At 48.6% G+C, this 22,431-nt stretch overlaps 1 protein-coding gene and 1 long non-coding RNA gene across 2 annotated transcripts in view; one reads left to right on the plus strand and one right to left on the minus strand.

Moving 5' to 3' along the window:
* LOC310712084 (uncharacterized protein) overlaps positions 1-22,431 on the minus strand; it is a 142,356-nt gene that overhangs the window by 90,361 nt on the left and 29,564 nt on the right. The window lies entirely within an intron of this gene.
* Positions 112-9,938, plus strand: LOC310711804. Its single transcript, XR_014528637.1, has 3 exons — positions 112-397; positions 9,758-9,789; positions 9,820-9,938. It is a non-coding gene; the product is annotated as an uncharacterized lncRNA (long non-coding RNA).

Raw genomic sequence — 22,431 nt, forward strand, 5'->3', positions numbered from 1 at the left:
TATTGTTTCTTTATTTACGCATCTGCATCGATAAGCGGACTTTTTTCTATAAGGAGCTTAAGGTGGCATTCCTGCTCCTCCCCGCCCCCAACCCCCGCGATAGCAACCTTGTGAGGTAGCTTAGGCTGACAGGTGCTGACTGGCCCAAGGTCATTCTCAGTATTTGAAATATGCTGTATTACTAGCACAGTAAACAGATACAGCAGACTTTCCTTTTATGTTCAAAGGTCTGCATTGAAAAAGTGTGCATTTAACGAAAGCAACGTGGAGGGCAGCCAGATCTCCACAAAGAGGCAGTGCCATAACGGGGGTGCGGCCACCAAGAAGGCCCTGCTATGTGCGGTTGATCCGCAGACTACGCTCACCAAGGGCACCTCAAAAAGAACTTAAAACCAAGGTAGGTAAGAAGGCAGCCCTTAAAATGCTCCCAGAGACACAACTCTGGAACTCCCTGCCTAGGGGAGCCAGAGTGGTTCCCTCCCTGCTGTCCCGCCAGCAGGTGAAGACCTTGTTCCAACAGGCTTTGGGGAACTGACTGCTTTTAATGAGAAGGCTGATGATGTGCTGTAATTATCTGTATGGTTTTAATAGATCTTTTATGTGTGTATAAAATAACTGGGGGTATTATTTATGTTGGTTACGGTGTTTTCGTATTGTAAACCGCCCTGTGATTCTTGGATGAAAGGTGGTATAGAAACATTCTCTCTCTCTCTCTCTCTCTATATATATATATATATACACTGTATGACTTTTTTTGAGATGAAACTCACCAGAGCTTAGTTCCAGCAGCTCTCAGGGTCCATGGTGAGTTCTGGCACCTCTTTTTCCAGAAAAATAGCACTGGTAGATGATAGATAGATAGATAGATAGATAGATAGATAGATAGATAGATGATAGATAGATAGATAGATAGATAGATAGATAGACAGACAGACAGATCTCTGTGTGTGTGTTCAATTTTTAATGTTTGTTTTTCTGTGTTTTTAGCAATTTTTGTTTTTATCTGTAAGCCACCTTGAGTCGCATTATGGTAAAAGGAAGGGTATAAATAAATATAGTAGTAGTAGTAGTAGTAGTAGTAGTAATAATAATAAATGCTTTTATAATCAGGCACACTAGTACTAACACCTTGAACTGGGCCTGGGTACAATGTATTTGAACTTATTTTGTAGCTAATCTTTCAATTTTCTTGCTGTCAGGATTTGGGAACTTCTAGCCTGGGGGCCAAATGTGCCCTCCAGAACTCTCTGCCTGGCCCTCAGCACATCTCTGAGGCCTCACCACTCCCAGAGCCTGCTCTGTGCCCTCCTCATGGGCATAGCCAAGGGGGGTAGCTGCCCCCCCTTAAATCAATCAAAATCAATACAGTGGTACCTTGGGTTACAGACGCTTCAGGTTACAGACTCCGCTAACCCAGAAATAGTACCTTGGGTTAAGAAATTTGCTTCAGGATGAGAACAGAAATCGTGCAGCGGCAGTGGGAGGCCCCATTAGCTAAAGTGGGACCTCTGGTTAAGAACAGTTTCAGGTTAAGAACGGACCTCCAGAACGAATTAAGTTCTTAAGCCAAGGTAAAGGTAAAGGGACCCCTGACCATTAGGTCCAGTTGTGGCTGACTGGGGTTGCGGCGCTCATCTCGCTTTATTGGCCGAGGGAGCCGGCGTACAGCTTCTGGGTCATGTGGCCAGCATGACTAAGCCGCTTCTGGTGAGCCAGAGCAGCGCACAGAAATGCCGTTTACCTTCCCGCCGGAGTGGTACCTATTTATCTACTTGCACTTTGACGTGCTTTCAAACGGCTAGGCTGGCAGGAGCAGGGACTGAGCAACGGGAGCTCACCCTGTTGCGGGGAATCGAACTGCCAACCTTCTGATCAGCAAGCCCTAGGCTCTGTGGTTTAACCCACAGCACCACCTGCGTCCCTAACCCAAGGTACCACTGTAGAATAGAAATCTGAGGTTCTGGCTCCCTCACCAAAAGCCTGTCTTCCCTAACAAGAATCCTGGCTAAGCCCATGGCCCTCCTCAAGTGCTTTTGCCTGGCTGCGATGGGTCCTTGAACTGAGACGATGCCCCTTTGCTTTGCCTGGAAAGAGGACAGAGAAAAACACTTGCCTTGTGCTGTGATGGTGAAAGCATAGCTGCCCTGACTCTTACCTGTACAAAGGTAAGTCATGTCCGTTGCTCTGCCCCACCCATCAGAGGAATGCAGACCCCCAAGGTGGACCTTGTACTATTGACTGGGTAGAGTTTAGGGTTGGTTCAGAATCCTCTCTCTTCTGCCAAACCCCTCTCGAAGAGTCAGTGAGTTTGATCTTAGCATCACTTCTGAAAAGGCCACCAAAAGCACAGGTGCTCGGGCCCTGAGTTGGGCGTGTTGCCAGCCTTCCATAGCCATGGGACAGGTTCCCTCCATGCCTCTGGTATCCACACTTGGCTCTCAGGAGGCAAGAATCGAAAGTGGCCTCTTTGGTGGATCTCAGACAGGCATTCCCAACCTGGCGCGCTCTGGATGTTTTGAAAGACATACTTGCTGGGACCTGAGGGGCATCGCAGTCTGAAATTTATGGAGCTCACGAGGCAAGTGATGGCTGTTTTAAGAGACTGTGATGAGTCTCTCCACGCAGCCACCTTTGCAAGTGGATTCTGCAGAAATAGCTTCTCTCCCCGTCTCTTTCATTCACGAACAGGCACACGTGGGCAGGATGACATCAGTCAATTCACCTCTAAAAGAACCTCTTTTGTTCGCCTTCCTCTTGGGTGACCTAATGCAGAAATCATTTCCCCAGAGAATTTTGCCAAAGGGAGGTATGGGAAGAATTTTTCACAATTTTCGTCCGAAGTTTGGCATCCCAGCGCTACACTTTTATCAAGGTAAAAAGTGAGCTCACTTCTGGAGGACAGACTTTTTTGAGCACTGACAACGGGGAGCGAGGTGGGATACTTCTCTCCAAAAGATTTTCCTTTGGGAAAGCTGGGAGTTTGATCAAATGCTAAGGTGCCCACTCAGATCGCCTACTGCGACCTTCTGTTTTAAAGAGCCTCATCATTTCATCCTTGGCCATCATTCCAAGAGCTCTGTAGGACAGACCACTGTTCACAACAACAACAACAACAACATTATAATTCATTATTTATACCCCGCCCATCTGGCTGGGTTTCTCCAGCCAGTCTGTGCGGCTTCCAACAGAACACTAAAATACAATAACCCATTAAACATTAAAAGCTTCCCTTCAGATGTCTTCTAAAAGTCTGGTAGTTGTTGTTCTCTTTGACATCTGGTGGGAGGGCGTTCCACAGGGCGGGTGCCACTACCGAGTAGGCCCTCTGCGTGGTTCCCTGTAACTTGGCTTCTCGCAGTGAGGGAACCGCCAGAAGGCCCTCGGAGCTGGACCTCAGTGTCCGGGCTGAATGATGGGGGTGGAGACGCTCCTTCAGGTATACTGGACCGAGGCCGTTTAGGGCTTTAAAGGTCAGCACCGACACTTTGAATTGTGCTCGGAAACATACTGGGATTCTTTCAGGACCGGTGTTATGTGGTTCCGGCGTCCACTCCCAGTCACCAGTCTAGCTGCCGCATTCTGGATTAGTTGTAGTTTACGGGTCACCTTCAAAGTTATCCCCACATAGAGCGCATTGCAATGGTCCAAGCGAGAGATAACTCTGACATTGCAGATGTGAGACTTGCAGCCCCTCAGTTCATGGCCAAACTTAAAAAATACAGTGGTACATCGGGTTAAGAACTTAATTCGTTCTGGAGGTCCGTTCTTAACCTGAAACTGTTCTTAACCTGAAGCACCACTTTAGCTAATGGGGCCTCCTGCTGCTGTGCGATTTCTGTTCTCATCCTGAAGCAAAGTTCTTAACCTGAGGTAATATTTCTGGGTTAGCGGAGTCTGTAACCTGAAGCGTATGTAACCTGAAGCGTATGTAACCCGAGGTACCACTGTATACTGGTTATATTCCCAAGTTTGTACTACACCTGCTCTCACTAAATAAACTCTGCACATGCTCAGAGGTGGCCATGGACCCCTGGCATTCAAAACACTTTTCAAAAAAATTCAACGAGCTCAAATGGAGACCTGTTTTGCTTCCCCCTTTCTGAGGTAGAACGTATATTGTGGGAGTGCATGGGCTGATTTAAGAACACATTAAGAGCACTGCTGGGTTAGATTGAGGGCATGGTTCATTTTGCCCACCTACCGTACTTTTCGCAGTGGCCAGCGAAATGCCCCCAAGAAGTCTGTGGCAGGGCATGAAGGCAACAGCACTCTGCCATCACTTGGCTCCAGCGGTTGTTTTTTCAAAGGTAGACTGCCTCTGAACATGCAGGCTCTGTTTCGCCACCCTGCCCGATACCCACGTGCAGGCCTCTCCACTTCCGTGCAGTTGAGTTGCGTTGAATATTTGTTAGAAAGGTGGAGGCATAAATGCTGGAAATGAGAACAGTCACCTCTGAAATCTAGCCCAGCCAGTAAGTGCTGCTGCTGCTGCTTGGGGGCAGGGTGCAAACATGGAACTGTGGCTTATGTGAAGAAGCACTGCTTCCTGTTGCCTGCCCTGAATCCGCTGCCAAACTTATTGCAATCTAGTCTAATAGGATGCGAGTGGGAAGCGCTCACTTACTCCTTGCCAAGCATAATTTTAATAAACCTTCCCGCCCCGCCAGACACCATTTTCTCTCCTTAAAAACAAAATATCAAACTACATTTAACATTGCATCATAAAACAGTTTAAAGATCTGGCAATGCACATCGTTTAATTTTCTATAGAAATAAATTGATGCATTTATGAGACATAAAATTATATCCTTGCAACTTCAGTGTTCCAGTTGGGAGGTATTATTATTTTTCTAAAACTAAAAAAAAAAACCACACCAAACACATTGGCGTTTCCATGCTCCAAACCCCTGGTCACCTTGCTTGCAGTGCTCTGGCATTCTGTTTAATTCCTTCTTGATATAGATTGTTTTTCCTTTCTCATTTCACCATTTGGCTTCTTACAGTTTGCCTTTAATTAACAGCCCCACCGCTCGCTCCACAACAGCTGCTATTTGCGTTGTTGTTTTTTTAAATGTGCACATTATATGCAAAGAGGCATTTAACAGCAAGCCTAGTTGCCACCCTCTCCCCCAACGACCCCTTTGCCTGCTTTCCTTGCATCCCTTTGGAGAAATTATTGTTTCCCTTCTGTCCTCTGCACCCCTCCCCTCCAGTTCTAGGTGACCCTTCTAAAAATATAAACCAGTGTGGCATTTATTCTGCCACTATAAATATTAACGGAGGCGGAAAAGCGAGCCTGTAAAGTTCAGGTGAGGCCCGCAGGCCAAACGCCATCCCAGGCAGAAGAAAGCAGGAAAACGGATCGTAAAGGTTCAGCCAGAGCCGTAACAGCAATTTGTTTTGAAGAGAGCAGCCGGCACGCAAGGTGCAGATGCCAGGAAGCCACTGCAGCCCCTTCCTTCCAGCTGTTGGCTTTTGCTGCAAAAAGAAGCAGCTGCCAGCCTCAGGGTCCGCAGGCGAGGCCTTGTGTGTGAAGGCGGGGAGGTTAAAACTGCACTAAATGACTCTTGAGCGGTTGTGGGTTAATCCCCAAGCAAGGCCATTTCGAAAGCATTTCGGTGCCTTACGGTGGAATGTGCAGCTGGCAATCTGCAGAAGGTAACCTGCAGCTTGAAAGATGCTCGGAAACGTGCAGGTGATGCACAGTTCGCTGTGGTTTAACTGAGCCTCACAGATCAGATCTACCAGCCTTTGAAGGGTGCCCAGGATGATGCCGCTTCTGGTCCCAAATGTCCCAGCTGAAAGGCGGGTCATCGGCCTCGTGCCTCCAGGGTGACAGATGGGAGGATTGATGTAGGGCAGGACATTTTTGGCAAAAGGTTTTCTCTCTCGTTAGAAAAGAATTCCAAGGGAGAGACGTGTGGTGCAACCCAGCCAGGTACGCCTGTCTCAAGGTACTTCCTAGTCAGAATAGTTGGGCAACCTCAGAACAAGTTACCCAGGGATGTTGTGGAACATTCTTCCCTGGAAGGAGCTGGAGCGAGTTGATGCTCGCACAGTGAAACCCAGCATTTGTGAAGGATTGGACAGAGCTGACTCATGACGAGTGCGCTTTGAGCCTGACCTCAGTGGCTCCCTGGTGCCTCAGCTGTGCAGGGTTGGGGGGGGCGGGTGTTGCGCTTTTTCTACCCATCGGAGACTGAATAAAATAAGTCTTGTCTGGGATTTGAATCAGCCCAAAACTGTCAAGAGTGTTACATTACCCACTATGCACATGACATTCTAAGGAGTGACATAAGCCAGAAAGGTCGTATTTGCAAAGTACCATATAAACAACAAAAACCACACACACACACGGAGGCACCCTTAGTGACCTCTCTGCTTTTGTTTTTAAGGTCCCTCTTCCTTCTGAACAGAAGCATTTCCTGAAATTTACATCAGAAGCCAGTTAAGTGTGTTTCTTAGGGCTTAACCGGAGTCAGGTCTCAGGCCCAGAACCTGTTTAAAATGTCAGGAGGACTCAACCCTGGAGTATTTGAAATGAAAATAAAGAGAGGGTGCCTCTGAGCATATACAGAGTGCCCTCTCTCTTGCCACTGACAGTGTGCCCTCCCAGCAACGTAGGGGACAGGAACACCAGGGCAGAGGGCGTGATTGCTGTGGTTTAAGATCTTCATATTTCCAGGTTGCTGTTTTCTTATTCATTAGCTTCTTTTATAGTGGCCGATCAACTATGCATGACCTTTTTAAATATTTTGTTGGAAGCTGCCCAGTGTGGCTGGGTGGGGCAACCCAGTTAGATGGGTGGCATATAAAACAACAACAACAACTACTACTACTCACATCAAGCCCTCTAAATGGGCTGAGTGTGGCCCTGAATCCAAACATGCCGACTTTTGCACAAACTCATTGATGAATGTGGAAAGTTCTGGTAGTGGAACTGTTGCCTTTAAGCCCTCAGAGGTTCCTGCTGCCCCAGGGATATTTGCACAAAGGAGGCTGCTGCATTGGCAAAAGGTGACAGGCAGCTGGGAAGATGTTGCTCTCTTACCGTGACCCATGAAAGTAGGTCAGGAGGTAGAGATGGTGAGATTTTGTAACCAGAAGAAGAAACAGCCACTGCCAGGGGATGGAACCAGTTTGTTCCCAGGAGAGGGTGGAGTTTCCCCAGTTTGAAACAGGCAAAGCTAACAGGGACGGCTTAGGTCTAACTGGTCACAAGTAGGCCTCTGGAGAGGAGGGTGCCCTGGCGGTGGGTGATAAATCACTTGGGCTGCACAGAAATGGCTCCCAAGCCTGAGAACGGCCTGGCTGGGCGTCAACCGAGAGACAGGAGTGCTGCTGACTCTGCCTTCTGCTCCCTGCCTTGCCTCCTGGGCAACCCCATTTCCCCAGCCCTCTCCTTTGCCTCCTGCCCTTGCTGTTCATCTTCAGTTTCACCTGTGACAACCTGGATTTGCTGCGCTGTGGGTTAAACCACAGAGCCTAGGACTTGCCGACCAGAAGGTCGGCGGTTCGAATCCCCGCGATGGGGTGAGCTCCCGTTGCTCGGTCCCTGCTCCTGCCAACCTAGCAGTTCGAAAGCACACAAAACTGCAAGTAGATAAATAGGTATCACTCCAGCGGAAAGGTAAACGGCGTTTCCGTGCGCTGCTCTGGTTCACCAGAAGCGGCTTAGTCATGCTGGCCACATGACCCGGAAGCTGTATGTCGGCTCCCTCAGTCAGTAAAGCGAGATGAGCGCCGCAACCCCAGAGTCGGCCACAACTGGACCTAATGGTCAGCGGCCGCTTTACCTTTACCTTAAGCCTTAGAGCAGGGGTCAGCAACATTTTTCAGCTGTGGGCCTGTCCACTGTCCCTCAGTCCATGTGGTGGGCTGGACTATATTTTTTTGGGGGGGGGAATGAACAAATTCCTATGCCCCACAAATAACCCAGAGATGCATTTTAAATAAAAGCACACATTCTACTCACGTAAAAACACGCTGATTCCTGGACCTTCTGTGGGCCAGATTGAGAAGGCGATTGGGCCGCATCCGGCCCATGGGCCTTAGGTTGCCTACCCCTGTCTTAAGAGGCTTGGAAGATTCACTGTGGGCTCCTGCATCGGGTTGCCATATTTCAAAAAGTAAAAACCAGGACACCCCAAAAGTTACTGAGCTTTTTAAAAGAAGATTGTTGATCCAAAATTGTTGATCCAAGATAAAGCACCACATTTCAGAAATTTCCCCCCGGATATACGGCAGCCCTATCCTTCACCCAAACAAGCCTCGCAAAAGCTGTTAGAAATCCCTTCTTGAAATTCCCAGGTGTCAAGAAAGGTTATTTATGTATGCTGCTACAGCGGACCTATGTTTTGTTAGCCCCAAAATGGAAAATGAGCGAGGTCCCAACTAAAGAAGAATGGCAACTTAAGCTGATAAAATATATGCAGCTTGCAGACTTAACATATAAAATAAGAGAACAAGAGGAATATAGGTTTAGAGAAGATTGGAAAACGTTTATTGAATATATTCGTACACCTGAAAACGTGGTCAGCAAGTAAGATAAATTCAACAGTGTAAATAAGTCTTGATGGATGCAATAATGGAATACTGAATGGTTTAGTTTTTGTAAAGTATGCAGGGATTTATGATATGCAAAATGAAACATGGAAAGAGAAGAAAGGAAGTCATTGATATTTTAAGGATGTTTAAATGAGTATTTTAAATTGTAAAACAGAAAATTTAATAAAATTATAACGGTGCTTTTTTCTGGGGGGACGCAGGGGTATGCATACTCCTAAACATTTTGTGAATCTAAGTTTGGACTCACTGAGGGGCAGTGTTTCAATATGAATAGGAAAATGAGAGTACCCCTAAACATTTTTTTAAAGAAAAAAAGCAGTGTGTCTGTCCCTGCAGCTACAATTCAGATGTGGATCCTGAGTGGACAGAAAGGGACATGTGTTTTGCTTTAAGCTAGGGGAGTGCCCAGCACTTTCCTGCTTTGCCCGGGTGAACTGGCCAAACTGGCCGTCACAAATGACAAGTAGACTCCGCTGAGGCTTGAGCTGTGGCTGGGCAGTATTGTGCTCAGGCACCCAGGTCATAAAGAGCACAGTAACATGGGATTGCCAGCAACTGGTATTCAGAGGCAAAGCTGGCTCCGTTTTCATTTTTTATCCCCAAAGCTAAACATTGCTATGCGCAGATATATGTACATATGTCAGATATTGGAAGCAAACGGCAATTCCGACTGCTAAATAATGGCTGGATACAGCGTGGGAATCGGCAAAAACCAACAAGAATGCTATTTAAGGTTGTGAAAAAGAGACAGGAATCCGTGTGTGTGGCACTTTACAAATTATACGGGGAGAGGTCCCTGCCCTGAGGCGCTTGCAGTCTAGACATCAGCACAGAGGAGACAGTGGATTGGAAGAGGAGAAAGAGGGATCCAAGCTGGAAACAGGCTGCTGTTTCAGTTACATGATGTTTAGGCTATTTATTAGCATTAATAAATGGACACCTTCAATTTCTGCAGGGTTTAGCCAACTATAGCCAGATGGACGAAAGGGCTTTAAAACATTATCGTTTAAAATGCAGTGACTTAAGTGTACTATCTCAATAAATACTGCTGGGGGGGGGGGGAGTTGTAAGCCAATTGGTCAGGCTTCTGTCCCTCTCTCTCTGTTCCCTTTCTCTGGAGTCAGTCTTGCGGTATGTAGACTGGCCACTTAGCTACCGCTGTCATCAGACACCTGCTTTTCCTTTTTAGATGTGGGCATCTTCCTGGCCTCTTTTGAAAAAGTGCCCCAGGGCCGATCCTGTCACGCAAAGAGAGCGCCATGCTCTACGTCAGTTCTGTGGTCAGGCCAAGAGGTCACACATGCGTCTTCTGTCGGACAAAGATCTTGTTTCTGGGTCCCCGGGGTGACTTCGGCGAAACATGTCATTTGTGCTCCTCCTGCCGCTCTCCTCGGTGCACAGAGTGCTTTACAATCCCCAATGTACAATTCCATCCTCTCTCACAGCAAGGCCAGAGAGGTCCGCCTAAGCCAGTCTGCGGCTTGAGGGAGGATTACCGGCCCTGGGAAGCCTCCATCCTTGGCTTTAATGCACACGATCCTCTGTGTTCAGGGATTGGGGCAGTTTCCTACAGCAAAGAGCTGCAGCTGCCGTTGGTGTTGCTTGGGACAAGCGCTGCCTCATCCTCCTCCCCGAGCTCGGTGGCAGTGCTGGTGGGGGGGGGGAGGGACATTCTGGGATCAAATTAGAAGCTGGGGTGGCTTTTGTAATTCTGGGACTGTCCCTGGAATATCGGGAGACTCTGAGGGTACACTTCTGGGAAGAGTTGCCATGTGTTCGTTTCTTTGAATAAAGAGTTAACTTCCCTGACACCGAGTGAGTTATTACCACCTCACCAACGGTGTTGGTGTCCCCTAACACCGAGTGAATTATTACTGACCTGCTCCTTGCACCTCACCAACGGTGTTGGTGTCCCCTAACACCGAGTGAATTATTACTGACCTGCTCCTTGCACCTCACCAACGGTGTCCAAAACCCCTCAGTTGTTGTTGTTTAGTCGTTTAGTTGTGTCTGACTCTTCGTGACCCCATGGACCAGAGTACGCCAGGTACTCCTGTCTTCCACTGCCTCCCGCAGTTTGGTCAAACTCATGCTGGTAGCTTTGAGAACACTGTCCAACCATCTTGTCCTCCGTCGTCCCCTTCTCCTTGTGCCCTCCATCCTTCCCAACATCAGGGTCTTTTCCAGGGAGTCTTCTCTTCTCATGAGGTGGCCAAAGTATTGGAGCCTCAGCTTCAGGATCTGTCCTTCCAGTGAGCATTCAGGGCTGATTTCCTTCAGAATGGAGAGGTTTGATCTTCTTGCAGTCCATGGGACTCTCAAGAGTCTCCTCCACCACCATAATTCAAAAGCATCAATTCTTCGGCGATCAGCCTTCTTTATCGTCTAGCTCTCACTTCCATACATCACTACTGGGAAAACCATAACTTTTAACTATACGGACCTTTGTTGGCAAGGTGATGTCTCTGCTTTTTAAGACACTGTGGCGAAGGGGCTTGAATAACTCAGAGAAGCTATGAGCTATCTCGTGCAGGGCCACCCAAAATGGACAGGTCATAGTGGAGAGTTTCGACCAAACGTGATCCACCTGGAGCAGGAACCGGCAAGCCACTCCAGTATCCCTGCCAAGAAAACTCCATGGACAAAGACAACAGGCATATGAAAAAACCCCCGTCAATGTTTCCACCCAAAGACAATCTGAGGCCATGCACTGCCTCCACAAAGACTGCCTCTCTCTATGACCACCATTCTAGATCTGAGAGATGGCTGGGCTATTTGGCCAACTAGAATTTCCTGGCTCTCTCCCCCCCTCCCTGCTTGCCCTTGGTTGCCAGAGATCCAACTTTTCTTCCATCCCTGTGCCTGCTAATACTGTGAACGCCTTGGGGGACTCAGAGGAGGCACCACCAAGAAAAGGCTTTGGAGATGGGCTAGGTTGGAAAGTCAAAGGCTCAGGCCTTTGGACATCCTTATGGGAAAGCTGGAATAGGAATTTGGAGGAGTCTTCTTCTGACCCACCCATGACTTGCAGCTCCCCTTTGCCTGCCTTCCCTTGCACAGTCACCTCCCAGCTTCTAGCCCTGGGGGGGAGGACGAGAGGGAGGGGGGCATCTCTTCCTGGGTTCAGGCTGGTGGTGTCATCCTGTGGAATTTACCCTCCAGGCGAGGAAGTTCTCCATGCAGAGGAACTTCACCCTCCAGAGCATTCCTTGCGATGTTTGTCACCCCAGCAACAAAAATGCGATCCTTCTCCTGCTTGGGATGAGAGGTTCCTTCCTTCCTTCCTTCCTTCCTTCCTTCCTTCCTTCCTTCCTTCCTTCCTTCCTTCCTTGAACTCCACACTCCTCTCTGTGTTACCCCACACGACAGTGGGCTCCCCTGGCTTGCCTGTCTCTTGTGACCAGCTGTGTGATCTTTGTCTCACTCTCAAGGACTGACACGGGCAGGGAACTCTGTTAACATACCCACATGAACTCTGGCAATGTTTTTAAAAGGCCTCCCCAACAGGCAAGGAGAGGGACAGCGTCTTAGGGTCCAGAAACAAGGGCTGCCCCAGCCAGTTGAGCACATGAAGGAAGCCTCCAGCTGCATTCACAAACCTGTTGCTGTGCATCCAATGTGCTGCACACCGCTTGTCTTAGCCACAACCAATGCCTTTTTTTTCAGCCGGAGTGTGCTGGAGCATAGTTCTGGCACCTCTCAGGTGGGTGCCATTGCGGGCCGGTGTCCCCTCCACCCACTTCTTCCCTTCATGTACTTCTGAGAAGCCCAAAACGAACATTTCGTGTCAAAACGGAAGCTGCGAGTCTACAGCTGTTTTAGATCTATGACTCCACCTAGCTCCTTGGTCAAGCTATGGGACGGGGCCAATTCATATTTCCTTTTCTTCAAACCATCTCCCATGTAGCGGCAGCAGGCTTTAAGCTTTCCAACCAGGCCTCTACCTTCACACGTGGGCGTGTTTGCACGAGGGCCCTTCCGAGCTTCCCTAGCCATCGAAGGGAGGCAGGGGCGCATTTATTTGACCTGCACCAGAACCAGGGGCGACCGCCAAACCAGCTAGGGAGACAGCTTGGCATAGTTTTTAGCACCTCCACGGCTGATGAACATAGCTGCTGTCAAATCAGCATCTGTTCAGGGCTGCCCCGAGTCACCCGGCGACTTACTGTAACAACTTTGTGGTGAATTCAGGCATCTATTTTTCTTGGAGAAAAAGTGATGGCCCACAACTCGTATCCTGTTGTTTTTTTAAGGAAATAATGTATTTTGAAGTGTTCCCCCCTCCAAAACCAGCTTTGACCCACACCGAGGAAAAGAACAACCTGGTTGCATTGCTGCTTGTGCACAGAATCTCTCGGTTGCCGCAGGGCCTATGGTGGATCCCTCTAGCTTCCCAGGCAGAATAATTTTGACCCTTAACGGTTTGAGCCCCACACGTTTATGCGATTGCCTCTAGCAGTCAAATCTCTGCCCCACCCCTGCCCACCCCATCCCACCCCACCCCGGATCTTTGCCAAGATTAAAAATCAGCCCTTCTTTCCGCCTTTTGTTTCACCCCCTCCTTGCTCCCCACACCTGGACTTGTCAGGGGCAGATCACACCCCTTGCACATCTGCCACAAACCCTCAGATTTAATCTGTTGCTTTGTCTCCCCCCCCCCTCCTTCTCCTCCTTGGAGGTGGGCCAAGGAAGACGATTTCTGCCTGGATGAAAATGGATCTCTCACCCAGAGAAAGAAGTTGGGGAGAAGCAGGCAGAAGAAGCTCTATGGAGAGGAAAAGAAATCTTGCAGGGTGAACAACAGTCGAAAAAGCAAACCCAGATGCCTTCCAAATTAGTTCCTATAATTTGAATGAACCCTGCGGGGGACGCGGGTGGCGCTGTGGGTTAAACCACAGAGCCTAGGACTTGCCGATCAGAAGGTCGGCGGTTCAAATCTCCGCAACGGGTTGAGCTCCCGTTGCTCGGTCCCTGCTCCTGCCAACCTAGCAGTTCGAAAGCACCTCAAAGTGCAAGTAGATAAATAGGTACCGCTCAGGTGGGAAGGTAAACGGCATTTCCGTGCGCTGCTCTGGCTCACCAGAAGTGGCCTAGCCATGCTTGGCCACATGACCCGGAAGCTGTACGCCGGCTCCCTCGGCAATAAAGCGAGATGAGCGCCGCAACCCCAGAGTCGGTCACAACTGGACCTAATGGTCAGGGTCCCTTTACCTTTAACGAACCCTGCAAGACATCAAGGCCAGCCTTCCCCAAGCTGGTGCCTGCCCTGTGGTTCTGAGTGGACTACGTTACCGAAGGCTGATGAGAGTTGTAGGTCCAAAACATCGGGGGAACACCAGCTTGGGGGAGGTTGATTGAATTCAGAGAGGCCTGTAGAATAAAAACAGGCTCACTTCCGTTTGATAGTTTCTGACCCTTTGGACCTCCCCACTCTGTGCCTGGGAGAAGGGAGAGAAGCACCTGCTCTACATTTTCATGTTGGGGAAAGCACCACTTTTTACTACTAGAATTATTGTTAGAGGCAGAGGAGCTCTAGCTGGAGAGTGGACAATGGTGGTGCTGGGAACTGCAGCGCTGGCGCCCAACCTACCTAGCAGGGTTGTTGTGGGCATAAAATGGGGGAGGGGAGAATGGTGTCTGCCACCTTGAGCTCCTGGAATATAAATGTAATAATAAATAGAAGCAAACAAACAAACAAACAAACAAACAAACAAACAAACAAACAATAAAAGCATACTGCTGCAGCATCTGCAGAAAGCAGCCCTGAAATAGGAAAATTAACTGAGGGGATGTGTTCCCAGATCCAGCTGTTGTAGCCTGTGCATCCCTCAAACCCCAGAGCCAGCTTCCAAAACGAGGTGCCCACAAGAGCCTTGGCAACACGCTAGAGACCACCACTCCCTCAAGGCCCTGGCAGGCCAGCAAACTCCCCTCTGGGCTCATGGCTGGCAGTGTAGAGCAGGAGGGGCAGCCGCCATCCCTGCCTGCCCATTTCACAGCAATTAGCAATTAAGGGGCTTGTTAACCTTTACACCCCTTTCCCCTCTCCAGCAGGAAGGGTGCTGGGTACCGTAGATGCTGGGAGCTGCTGGGGTCTTGCGTCAGCTTGGGGCCAGAGCTGGTGAGCTTTCCCAAGAAAGGAGGGGGCAGAACTCAGATCCACATTTAATGGAGAACTTGCCCGGTTTGTGCAAAAAGACAATGGGGAGGCTTTTCCATTTTCCTTTGACGTTGCAGAGAAAACATTTGGTCAGTTTGGGAATCAAAAATGGTTTCAGGTCGGTCTTCCTGTGCTGATCTATGTACGTGCTTGGTTGGTACACTTATGAACATTTATTATATGTCTAAGACTTTAAATCCTGAAGCTGTGGCTCCAATACTTTGGCCACCTCATGAGAAGATAAGACTCCCTGGAAAAGACCCTGATGTTGGGAAAGATGGAGGGCACAAGGAGAAGGGGACGACAGAGGACGAGATGGTTGGACAGTGTTCTCAAAGCTATCAGCATGAGTTTGACCAAACTGCGGGAGGCAGTGGAAGACAGGAGTGCCTGGCATGCTCTGGTCCATGGGGTCACGAAGAGGCGGACACGACTAAACAACAACAATTTATGGACCTACAGTGGTACCTCTGGTTGCGAATGGGAAGAAGAAGAAGAAGAAGAAGAAGAAGAAGAAGAAGAAGAAGAAGAAGAAGACGACTTTAAAATTCTTATCACAATCTGAAACACAGCCATCCTTCAAAGTTGGCCATGCAGTTTCCCTGGCCAAGCAATGTTTACCAAAATGCAGGTGGACTGGAGTAGATTGGTGAGGAAGGCATATAGAAGGGAAAACATAAGGCCCTCACCATCCTGTCTGTCACTTCACAAGGACTTTTTAACACATTCCCACCTCCTGCAGTTTGGGGGTACTTCTTGTGTGAAAAGGAGCTCACTTAAAGATTGCTCTAAGAGGTGCCAAATTCCTTCAGCAATGAGCCCACAACTGAGTAAAAGAAAGCATGGACAGACTTCCACTTGTGCCTGGGTCCGAGCAGTTTCCCCTTATGATAAAAAGAGCTCAATACAATAATAGGGAGACATGGAAGAGCTGCTCTCCCCATGCCCAAAAGGAGTCCCTGTTACACATACAGCCTTCGGTAAGCTGGGGGACACACACCTGAACCCGTTCCAAGTTGGAAGTAACACATTTGCATCAGTCCTGGCTTTATAAGCACAAAGATTAACACAGGGAAAAATTGGGGGCTGCCAGTTAACCTGAAAATGCTGAACATCATGTTGAGGGGTATAGCAGCCAGATGTCAATTGAAGCACCATCTCTTTGGCCAGGAGTGGGAGGGGGCTTTCTGCATGTGAAAAGCAGGGCAAGGGGGGGGGGGAACCACCACCTCCACCAGCCCCCTGCCCCCCTCCCCATCACACCTCCCCCCCCCAGCTGAGCTGCGTCTTTGTGGTTGTTTAATGAGCAAGGAAATAGCCCTCAGTTTGCAACACGCCAGCCCACCTCCCCAACCCAGGCCTGTTTGTTCCCCCAGCCATTAGCAAGGATGCTTCCTGGCCTCCCTCCCGTCAAAGGGGGGCCCTTGATGGTTATACAAGGGGGCGGGGGGCGCGGCCGTCTTCTTTTTTTGAAAGAAGTCGGGCTTGTAAAACTCTTCACCACCCAGGCTCGCCATCCTGCAGAGGAATTTCAAAGCTCAGCTTTTTACTGCCGAAGCAAAAGATCGGCCCTCACTTCCCCACCCCCCACCCCCAAGGAAGAGCCTTGGCGTGCCAGGACGGAGGGGGTGGGGTGGGGTGGGGGGCAGAGATGCAATGCTGAAAGAGAAGGCCCCACCGGGAGGGGGAAAGTTCCCTGGGTTCCTTTGGTGCCAGCTAAACATCAGGAAGAACTTCTAGAGAGTAAGAGCTGTTTTGCATTGGAGAGCCGGTGGACTCTCCTTATTTGGAGGTTTTTAAGCAGAGTGTGGATGGCCATCTGTCGTGGATGCTGTAGTTGAGATTCCTACATTGCAGGGGGTTGGACTAGATGACCTGGGGGGGACACCCTTCCAAGTCTACAACTGTTCCAGCCGCTTCTGTCCTTACACATGTGTGTTTTAATTGATGCTGATGCTATAGCCGGGGGGGGGGGGGTCACTTTGATGAGGCCCTAACCTACTAGAGGTAAAGGGGCCCTTTATAGGTCCAGATGTCCTTTTCTCAACAACAAATGGTCGCTGTTTTTGTGTTGAATATATTCTATGTGGTAATTTATGGAGCTAATAGGTATCCACACTCATACCTCGGGTTGAATGTGCTTCGGGTTGAGCGCGTTTGAGTTGCGCTCTATGGCTACCCGGAAGTAATGGAGCGTGCATGTGCAGAAGCGGCGAAAAGCGACGCGCATGTGCGCAGACGTGCCATCGCTAGTTACGGAGCCCCGTTCGTATCCAGAGGTACCACTGTAAAGCCATTTGCACATGTTGCCATGCAACTAGTCCATGCAGAATGTAGGCACCCTATACAGTGGTACCTCGGGTTACAGACTCTTCAGGTCACAGACGCTTCAGGTTACAGACTCCGCTAACTCAAAAATAGTACCTCGGATTAAGAACTTTGCTTCAGGATGAGAACAGAAATCGTGCAGCGGCAGCGGGAGGCCCCATTAGCTAAAGTGGTACCTCAGGTTAAGAACAGTTTCAGGGTAAGAACGGACCTCCAGAACGAATTAAGTTCTTAACCCGAGGTACCACTGTATATAGAAATGAACAGACCAGTGATATTTTAGGGCAGGCATGTCCAATGTCCGATTAGGGGGCCTAATCTGGCCTGCCGGTCGGTTTAATCCGGCTTTGGGGTAAAATTGTAAAAAAAAAGCTTTCATTCCTAATAAAAGGTCAACAACTCTGGTTGGCCCTCATGCATGTTTACTTCATCAAATCTGGCCCTCTTTGAAAAAAGTTTGGGCACCCCTGTTTTAGGGAGCAGGCCAGCAGGCGGGGCCCATTACTTGCATCATAGGAGCCTACACAACACAAAACACTGTTGCTGTATGTAGGTTTTATTTGTCTATCTTATATTTTGGAAATGTACATCCAGCTTTTTCCCCTTTAATTTTTTTGGGGGACCCCAAGAGAGTGGGGCCCTAAGCTACAGCTTGTTTAGCTTATATGTAAATCCCACACTGCCCTCCACATACAGAATGGGCTACTATTAAAATGAGGCTGCATTTTAAATTGTATTTTAACCCGTATTTTATTTTATTTTTTCCTTTTCTTTCCCCCCCCATTATGTTTTTATTGTAATTTTACTGGTGTTAGCCGCCCTGAGCCCAGCTCTGGCTGGGGAGGGCAGGGTATAAATAAAATATTATTATTATTATTATTATTATTAGGGCAGTAGAAACATCCTCAAGGTTGGAGCAGTTCGTGGCGACTAACTGGGAGATGCCTGCGCTCTGCCTGTGGGCTCCCGCCAGCCCTTCCTGCTCTGCCTGCCTGCGTTTCCTTCCCTGACAAAAGGGATAGAAAGCAGGGCGGGGTGAGCTGCTGGGAAGCCTGCTGTGGACGGAGAGCTGCTCTGCTTCTTTAAGGGCTGCTCAGCCAGAGCTTTGGGCAAGGGGAAGAGAGCAGCTGGCTGGCTGGGGCAGGTGCAGAGGCCTCTGCTTGCCCGCATCTTGCCCGGCTGGCTTAATCGGTGGTGACGGGAGGCGTTGGCGCTCAGCCTCGCAGCCGGAGCCCCTAGCGCGAGCCCCTGGACGGCAGGCGAAAGGCCTCCAAACCCAGGTCTGGATCCTCAGGCTTCGGAGATGGGCTCCGTACATTTAAAGAAGAATGCACGGCTTCCCCCAGAACCGTAGCTGGCTCCTTACAGCCACAATTCCATATCCTCCAACATCTCACTGATGAAAATAGGGACATCCTATCTAATAATAATAATAATAATAATAATAATAATAATAATAGCCCATCCATCTCAGTGGGTTGCCCCAACCGCTCTGGGCAGCTTCCAACATATATAAAAACATTTTAAAAAAACACTTCCCTATACAGGGCTGCCTTCAGATGTCTTCTAAAAGTTGTCTAGTTACATATCTCCTTTGCTCAGGGGTCAAAGCCTCCAACATTTATTTGATGAAAATAGGGACATCCTAAGGAAAAGCGGGACATTCCGGGATCGAATCAGAACCTGGGAAGGCTTCTGTAAATCTGGGGCTGACCCTGGAGAATAGGGACTTTGGAGTGATTTATTTTGTGTGTGTGTGTGTGTGTGTGTGTGTGTGTGTGTATTCAGACAGGATTGATGGAAGTAAAAAAAAAATGAATAGGATGTAAAAGTATGCTTAATTACTGTTGAAAATGATATGTTAAAAAACTAATTATATATATGTATATATATATATATATGTATATATATGTATACTTATATATATAATATATATTTATAATATATAATATAATATATAATTATATATATTAGTTTTTTAACATCATTTTCAACAGTAATTAAGCATACTTTTACATCTTATTCATTTTCTTTTACTTCCATCAATCCTGTCTGAAAATTTTCCAATCTAATCTCTTAGTATGCATTTCTTATCTTCTCTGTTACATTTCAAACTCATCACCAATATCTCTATCTTTTTCTGCTTTGTAACGCTTCGTATATTTCTCCTTACAAAACTCCTTGTAGTCCTGCTAGCGTAATTTGCTGATTACAGTTGCTCTTCAAATAATTCATATACTTCTTCCAATCTTCTGTAAATCTCTGGCCCCACAGGTTTTGACTTTGGAGGGATTTCTAGCCAAACTGGCTTCCTGGTCTTTAAATCAGGAGTCACTCCGGAATTCAGCCAGGAGTGAATTCAAGAGGTAAGGTGGAGTGAGTGGGTGGGAAGGGCTCCCTTCAGCCTCTATTGCTCCCTCGGAATAGAGAACCTTTGACTCCGGTCCCTGGAGAGTGTGCTGTGCCTTTGTTTACTTCCGTGGACAGTGCAGCCCAGGCAAGGTCAACCCAGGATATTTTGCAATCTGAAGGACCAGGCGGTGCTCCCAGCCTGCTGCATTCTCAGAAGTTGACTGGGCAAGACGTTTATTTGTTTATAGAAGTATTTCTGTACTGCCCCCCCCCTTATATTATAAGGTATCAGGGCAACATGCAGCATCGAAGCATGCAAAAATCACGAGCGCGACTGGCTGATCAGAAAATTAGAAAATTAAGCAGCTACAAAGCCTTGTCAAAGTCCTGCAGAGACTCCCAGAAGTTGGTTGGGAGGAGGTATGCTGAATCTCTGCTGGGAGGGGGTGTGGGGCTTCACAGCCTGAGACCGGCTGGAAGACCTCAGCACCCGACCCCAAGAACAAAGCTGGGGGGAGGTTGCACGGACGCAATTAACAGCGTTCCTCTGCATGTTCTCAGTGGTCAGGCTGGGTTCTGAGGGTTCAGTTTTGGTCCTTAAGGTACCCTGGAGGGCCCAAATTGGAGACAGGTGGTGCTGTGGGTTAAACCACAGAGCCTAGGACTTGCCGATCAGAAGGTCAGCGGTTCAAATCCCCGCAACGGGGTGAGCTCCCGTTACTTGGTCCCTGCTCCTGCCAACCTAGCAGTTTGAAAGCACGTCAAAGTGCAAGTAGATAAATAGGTACCGCTCCGGCGGGAAGGTAAACAGCGTTTCCGTGTGCTGCTCTGGTTCGCCAGAAGTGGCTTAGTCATGCTGGCCACATGACCCAGAAGCTGTACGCTGGCTCCCTCAGCCAATTAAGCGAGATGAGCACCGCTACCCCAGAGTCGGCCACGACTGGACCTAATGGTCAGGGGTCACCTTTACCTATAGCAATGCAAGAACCTTAAACCTGGGTTGGTAGGGCAACAAAGGCATACACAATTCTGCCATTCAGAAGGAATATCTGAGCAGGCTTCTGCCCATCTGCTAGCAGCCGCAGCCTGAGGCAGCTGCCCCTGCTTGCCCAGCGATGGGGCTGGTCCATGTCAGTGGCGTAGCGTGGGTTGTCAGCACCCGGGGCAAGGCAAGTAATTTGTGCTCCCTAACCCATGGATTTGCGCCCCCTAACCCGTGGATTTGCACCCCCTAACCCTACCCCCCAGATGTTGCGCCCGGTGCGGCCGGCCCCCCCTGCACCCCCCACGCTATGCCACTGGTCCTTGTACATGCATCCGAGTGGTCTCTGTGCATTATTATTCCAGAGCTTGGCCTCAGCACTAAAATCAGTGCCGGGGATGTTGTGCTCCTGCAAGAACCGGCTGCCTATTCTCATCGCCTTCCTAGTCTGCAACTGGTTTTATTGCCCAAGAGTGAGCTCTGTGAACGGTGGAGGAAGAAGCTCTTGCCAAGGCTGGGTGCGGCAAGACGCTTAATTGTTGTTCATTCTGCTTTTGCTAAACCAGCAAAAGAGACCATGTGGCTTCACCTTAGCTCAAGAGTGTCATGCTTTTGTTGGCAACTGCAACAACTGAATGCACTTGTGAACGTTTAAACCAAACAAAAATAAAGTGTTTGCAACTTCTTCTTCTTCTTGCTGGGGACAAACATCGTACACTTTTGCGTTGAAATATAAATATTTTAACTGGCATGACTGGTTCTGCTTTCTAGACTCTGTTTCGTGGCTATACAGAAAACATCTTGCGGACTTGCCAGAGGTGGCCCCAAAACACCTCAAGGAAGAATAACGCAAGCTGGGCTGGGTGAGGCCCACAGAGCTAGCAGGAAACTAGCTGGTGGAACCTGGAGGCCAATGCATTGGGAGGACAACAGGTTGGGGAAGGCAGCCCCAGTGCAGTAACAGAGTCCCTGGCGGTTGCTAGCTCCGGCTGGGCTTTTAGGGTTGCCATTTGATCTTCCAAGGGGCGCTCCTCTGCTGCCAATGTGGGAAATCACACAGGCTGGCAGGAAAGCTTCACCAGTAGAAGCAGGTGTCTGGCAGAGGCTTGGCCACTTTCTCTTCCCCCAGTCTGGCTGCCCCTGCACCTCCCACAGCTGCCAGACCAATCCTGGTCCAACTGCATGGGCTGCCAATTAGTTTCTGGGCCCAATTCAAAGTGCTGGTTTTGCCCTACAAAGTCCTAAAACGACTCGGGACCACAATACCTCAAGGACTGCCTCTCTCCATAAACCAACCCGGACTCTGTAATCACCATCTGAGGTCTTTCTTCCATGCGAGGTCCAGAGGGTGGCAACACAAGAACAGGGCCTTTTCTGTAGTGGCTCCCTGCTTGTGGAACCTGGAACCTTCATTGCATATCTTTAAGAGCCAAGTGAAAACGTTCCTCTTCCCCCATATCTTTGGCTAATTAAACAATCTATGGCCTTTTAAACTTTGTGGGAGCAGGGAGGGAAGGAGAGTTTATAGCTTTTGCTTGTTATTATGATATGTGTTTTGTATTGTAAACCACCCTGTGACCTTTGGGTAAGGAGTGGAATATTATTATTATTATTATTATTAATAATAATAATAATAGTGGCTGAAGTTTCATTTTCAAGGAAGGCAATCCTTAACCTGCTTTGCAATTCGGATGTTCCAAGCTCTGAAATAAAGTTATCCTCCCGGAATATGGAGATAAAAAGTAAAAAACATTTCAGCTCTTAAACACATGACAGGAAGAGTTAGCAACCCTATTAGAGGTTAGGGTCAGGTTTTTATTGTTTCTTAAAAAGGCTGCAAATTTTAAACTATTCCAAACTCAAAAAATTGGCCTTTTTGCCCTCCCTGGTATATTTTCAGCTTTCTTTTTTCCTTCCTAAAAAGGAGGGAAAAGAATGTTGTTTGCTTTTCGATAATTATTGCATTGCCCTGTGAAATTATGCCGGTGTCTGATGTGGAGAAAACCAGCGCTGGGGGGGGAGCGAGAACCATGGAGTGGCA

Source organism: Podarcis liolepis (genome assembly GCF_965112155.1).
Source record: "Podarcis liolepis genome assembly, chromosome: 7".
NCBI lineage: Eukaryota > Metazoa > Chordata > Lepidosauria > Squamata > Lacertidae > Podarcis > Podarcis liolepis.